Raw genomic sequence first — 6,094 nt, forward strand, 5'->3', positions numbered from 1 at the left:
TTTGATCAACAAAAAGCTAATGGGAACTAACCCACCTCAAATTTGCCACTGGAATCACTCATTTTGGTTGAGTGAATCAAAATCTAGGGTTTCACAAATATCACATAAGTTCTTTTTATTTTCATAACTCTAAAAATCTGATTTTAGAGTTATTATAAGTGAAAATTAGTTATCACTAATCTTGATTATCAAACACTAATCTTAATTATCAATCACTAGTCTTGATTATTAACAATAAGGGTTAATTGGTTATTTCCATATTTTATTTGATAAGGGGCACTTGAATTACCACCTAATGACTTTTTTTTGTCTTATTAGATTTTACGCCTGTACCATTCCTTGCCGCCCCTGTACCAAGGTCCTTATTTTTTCTGGTTTTCCTTCGAATCTTACGTTCTCACTTCCCTCATTTTCACTGCCGTTATTTTTCTACTCAGAAGAATCTCAAAGCAGAGGAAGGATTTTGGCTTTTAAATCCAAATTTCTAACGGAACCACCCTCTGTATTCAGCTGAGTTTGTCTTCTACGAAAGGTAGGGTTTATATCTAGCAATTCATTTCTTTTCAGATAATTTCCATTTCTAATTCGAGGTTCTGTGCATATACAATATCTTTACAGCTATACCAATTTTTACCCAAATCAGTAAACGAGCTCTTGGGATGCTTGTTAACTGAATGATTTTTTCAAAATTTATCCATAAACTTCATGCAATTACCTACCCGTGCTCTAATAATCTTTGCTCGAATAATTTATCCATAAACCCATGATTTAGGTTTTTGCATTGAATTTCGAAACACTCACCTGTTTGCAAAAGTGATTCAGAGAGATATACCTATGTGAAAACATCACTGATAGCCAGAATGAAATGATTTGAACTCTTTCACATTTTTGATTTATTTTATTCTCGCTCACTCCCCCTGCAACTAAATGTTACAACCTTCTAATTTGTCTTACCTTTGTCACACCCGTTTGAAATTCCTTCCGCTCACCTTAGCAACTCATCTTGAAATGTGCACAGCCATAAATATGAAACCATTTTCTATAAGATTTTTCAATGTTTAAAGTAATCACCTGCTTCTTATTAAATGATATGCTTTATTGGAGCTCATGACAGTATTCGCTTGTCTACAGCCACTTGAATGGTTGACTTCTACTGTGAAATGTATACTTATATTTGGTTATCATTGTGGATGTTTCCTTCAATTTATTACTTGCTTCATTGATCATTGTGGATGTGTCCTTCTTATGGATAATATGATAGAGAGCTAGAACACTCTACTCTAGGACTGTCAGGCCGTAATTGGTTCCCACCTGTGGTGGCTACCCGGAAGACCACTAGCTGTAACGATGGCTGGTATCCGACTACCCTGACTTAGGCTCCCGGCCATAGAATTAGTAGAGTAACTTGTTTTCATTTGCAGCTCTAAATCGTTGTTATCATTTTGATTGTGTAAGGCTTGATTTTCTCTATATTGTTCTTGCTGCTCTTGTTTATTCATCTATGTTCCGCGCAGGCACTACGTTTTTGCGGTTATAACTTCTACTGCATTCGCTCACCCCTTTTCTTTGTTTTCCTCCCACAGAGTACGAGAAGAGCTTGCAGCAGTAAGCCGGGCAGAGCTTACGGCGGGCTTGAAAGCATAGAAAGTAAGTGTATTGTATTGTCTTGTTTTGATATGTATATCACGGGGTACATCAAGGAAAATTTCTAAGGTCTGATTTTTGGTGTATAATAGACTGCATACTGAACTCGGGTATACAGATTGCTACCTGTTTAAACTTCTAGTCATGTTTTTTTTGTAAATCTTCAGTAACTATATGAACATTAATGATGTTTGGAAGTGTTGTTCAGTCAATCACTATATATATGTGGACGGTGTTGATCTTTGGATGTTATAGATTGTTTTGGGAAATGGCTTCTGTATGGAGTTATGGAATGAATCTTATTTTTTGTCTTTCAAAGCATGATCAGGTCTCTTGTATAAAAATTTTATATGTCACTACTACTGCTAGTATAGCTTATCCATCCGAGATGTTCGATTATGAAAAGCTGCATTTGATCTCTTTAGTTTCCTGCCATTACCAAGTTTATGTGAGTTGAGTTTCCTTTTTCTTCATTCATTTTGTGTGGTAACCGTTATTACTATGAAATTGTAAGGATTCTGTTCGGTTTGGTCGGAGTTACCACAAGTAAATGTTTTGAACTGTTAGCGAACTGCTTAGATGAGATATTGTGATTTTTAGTCTGAGTTGTGACCAAGTTTTAGTTCATTGTTTAAGTTCTAAAATTCAGTTTAAGCATTAATGCTCCCCATGTTCGGATCTCACGGTTAAGTTTTGGAACTCATTTTCCTATAATGGTTTAGTTTATTGGCAAAGGACATCCTTTCAGTTTAGCCAGATCCTTCCCAGAAATGCAACTTGTATTTTTTATTTGCTTTATAATTACCACTATTATTATATATATTCTGTTTGGTGTGGATGTATGCTTTACAAACTCGAGTGACGTAACAGGGGTTTTCTCCTTGCTGGACGAGTTGTATCTAATTTTTTGAACTGATCTGTTTCTGTGATTGCTGAGAGAGATTAGAATCTTACTTTAGTTTACGATTTTGTTTTTAATTTAGACTTGAAGTTCAATTTTGAAATTGAGGTTTTTTACCATGCTTTAGGGTTTATGTCAAATTGGGATTTCTTAAGGTACTGACTATCGAGGAGGAGTAGGAAAGGGCGAACTATTACGATATGGATGACATACATGGAGGATGAGGTATTTGTTTCATCTTAGAGCTTTTCTGTTCCAGGCTAGCTTACATTAAGTCTAATTTTGTCTAGCCTTCCTTGTAGCTTGTCTCTGTTGTATTCCAAGTGGGTGCAAATGGAGTTGGACTTCTTGATCCCGGCGCTGAAACAAACAATGTCTGTGTGTCCTTCTGATTTCCTGCACATAATCTTGACTTGAGCTCTCAATGTCATGACCAGCTTTTTAATGGGGTTGCTTGTGTACCAATGCAGATTCAACAAGGTGCCAAAGTGGAGCTTCCTTTCTGGCTTTCTCAAGAGTTACAATTGAGACAAGCAGCATCAATGAATCTGCCTGCCTGCTTCAATCAAAAGTGACCCTCTCAACCCCCTTGTTTTAACTTTTTCTGTTCATATACAAAGAAACAAAAAACATTGCCTGTTAAAGTATTGGAATACACGGAAAAAAAAAGAGTTCATAATTCCAGTATGTGTTTGAACATGTAATATGCGCGGCGGTAAAACTATTCCTAGGGCACTCAACTTTGACTGGCTAACCTTGTATAGGAAATCTGAATCGACATTTTAAATGTGACCTTATCGGAATCCCTTAGATAAAGGTGATTCATTTGGATGGTTTAAGATTTGACATGTGATTAAGTGCCCAATGAATGATTTAATACTTCTATGCTGAACCTATTACATTGGGTATTATACCGCCTTTGGCTGGAAAGTAGCTTCCAGTACTAGTTCAAGGTTCTTGAATTGTGTTCTAGTAATGTGATAAATTTTACATCTGGTATTTCATTACAGAACTAGAAAGGAAGTACAGGCTGACGTTGCATATGTGAATCTGAAAAATCGCTGCCCCTATTTCTATGAGTTTGGATGCAAGGTTGCACCTTTGTGAGTATACCTTTGTCCACCTAACCAATACTTCTTGCATTGATTACTTCTTCCAAAACAGACGTACTATCTCCCGATGCTCATCAAGGGGGGATCTTGAATGGTCTATTAGAAACCATTATACGCCATCTCTGCTCTTAAGCAAAGCATATAGGTTAGATGTTTGATTTAGTATCAAGTTAGTGAAGCTACAAAAGGTGGAAATTTAATGGAAGAATTTTGACTTTTGAGCAATATATGTACTTTTTGATTAAATAGGGTTGGCGACTGAACCATTGGGTCGTTTCTCCTGTACGCTTTTAAAGGAAGGTATAAAGAAGTTCTGAGCAAGGCGCATAGTGCATCATATTCTGTAGCTCCCAAGTTCTTGCCACTTCTAACGAAAGAAGAAACTCACTGTGAGATTTTGTAACTATTACCATCTTCAACCTTTTACCTTCAATATCTTCGCCGGACCTCACACTAACGAACTTGTCCTTCTCATTTAGTATATGATGCAGCTCAGTCTTCAATGACCGCGTACAAGAAGTGGCGGGTTGGTGAGAGCCTCAATTTTGAAGAAGAGAAAATCGAATGGGTAGATTCAAACACTGACTGTATGATTCGTCTTTCCCCCAAGGAAACCATAGCTGCACAGGACTGATCTAGTAGGGTACAAAGAACGCTGAAGAAATAGATGGCTTTGTGTTTGCCAGATCCATGTACGGTTGCTATTACCTTGTAGTCAAGTTAAATAAAATAGAGAAGCGATGAGTTTACACCCTCCTGGAAGCTGGACAATTTGACTTGATTTTTTTTTCTTTTGGTATTGCATATAAAACACCTAACATGTGATGTCTGGAACTGCGTACTGTATCATTTCAAAATTTTCTAAAAATGTTCCAGATTGATCTGACATCTTAATGCTTATTTTGCTTTGAGTCGTTCATGCGAAATTGAAAAAGAAAATGATTTTGTATTCGATAAGATTCTTGCGAAATTTAGCATTTGTTCTAAGAATTCAGGAATCAAAAATTACAGACAACTTTACATGCTATAGGTTCTAAACTGTTTAAGATCAAAATGCTTCTTTCTGTTGTCACATTCCCTATGATGTTAAATCTTGAATTTACTTCTGACTTTGTACCATCCTTTCTTGCATAAACCAACAACTTTCCAACCTTGTCTGTAGAAATGCTTGATGTCTTGAATTCTATCCTTCATTTTTCTCTCTGGATCCCCCATTTTGATTCCGCCGTTTCTTGCTTACCACCCCAAGAGAGTCTGTACCATATTGTTCTATTTTGCGTTAACAGTTTTGTTTGTTAAAAAATGTTCGATTAGGATCTGTTAAGCCCATTTTTTTAGTTTATGTGAGACACGTGTAGGAAGTCCAATTGACCAATACAGTATTGATCCAATCGAACTATTAGTTCATTTTAAACGAAACAAGAAAACAAGTTCCATTTAGTTTGCAAATAGTAATTTCCTAAGGTAGAAATTGAGGTTTAGTCCCAAATATGTTGGGCTTTAGACATTCTAGTCATGTCCCTTCAAGCTTAGTACTAGAAGATCCAAATCTACCAAATCCTGAACGGGTTAATCCTTTTGTGAACGATTTAATCCAAATCCAAATTTTTCAATAGCGAAAATACCTATCACCCGTAATACTACTTCTTCGGCTTTCGGTTCTGCTTTTTCATTTCCAACGTCTGAAGAAACTCTCCCTGAAGAACAATCGCCAAACATAAATCTGAGAATCAACAAATAACCGATTTAATTTGATTATCTTGAAAACCTAAACTCTTATCATCGGTACTTTCTTTTTGAAGATTTCGATCCAGGAGAAGCCTTGATGAGATTCAATTTCCACATTGATTCGTCGTTGGAAGCGATTGGAAAGATAAGTGTCATCTATTTTTATCATTAAATTTGATCGCAATTGTTAGTTTATTGATTTCGGAATCGATTTCAGATCTTTTTTATGCGATTTCAAAAACCTAATTACGTCGGTTTCTATTGTAGTTTCTAATCGATTCATGAGCTTAGGTATGTGTCATTGTATGGGAAAATATGGATAATGTTGGGTACAAACAGTAACTTCAGGTTTATTTGTTTGGAGCCTAAATAACTAGTCGAGGAACAACAAAAAAATTTCGTGACTTACTAGTTGATTTCTGTTATGAATCTATGATCTAGCTGTGAAAACGGTTATGGATGGATTAAGTAGTCTTCATCCTATTATGGTTCCAAGGGAAATTGATGTAAACCTATTTTTCTCAATAGGATTAAACGTCAAAAAATGTGGGTCTTCAAATCCTGATAAGAACTGTCAAGGACCACCTGGAGGGGTTTTGGGTGCTTATGTTAATAAGATTTCGTTTACTAGTCCTAATTTTTCACTTCTACAAGCTTACTGTAAAGATATCAACGGTCATTTTACAAGAGATTTTCCAGATACACCCCA

At 36.0% G+C, this 6,094-nt stretch overlaps 1 pseudogene; it reads left to right on the plus strand.

Moving 5' to 3' along the window:
* Positions 1-405: 405 nt before the first annotated feature.
* LOC113321288 lies at positions 406-4,557 on the plus strand (annotated as a pseudogene).
* The last annotated feature ends 1,537 nt before the right edge of the window (positions 4,558-6,094 follow it).

Source organism: Papaver somniferum, chromosome 11 (genome assembly GCF_003573695.1).
Source record: "Papaver somniferum cultivar HN1 chromosome 11, ASM357369v1, whole genome shotgun sequence".
NCBI lineage: Eukaryota > Viridiplantae > Streptophyta > Magnoliopsida > Ranunculales > Papaveraceae > Papaver > Papaver somniferum.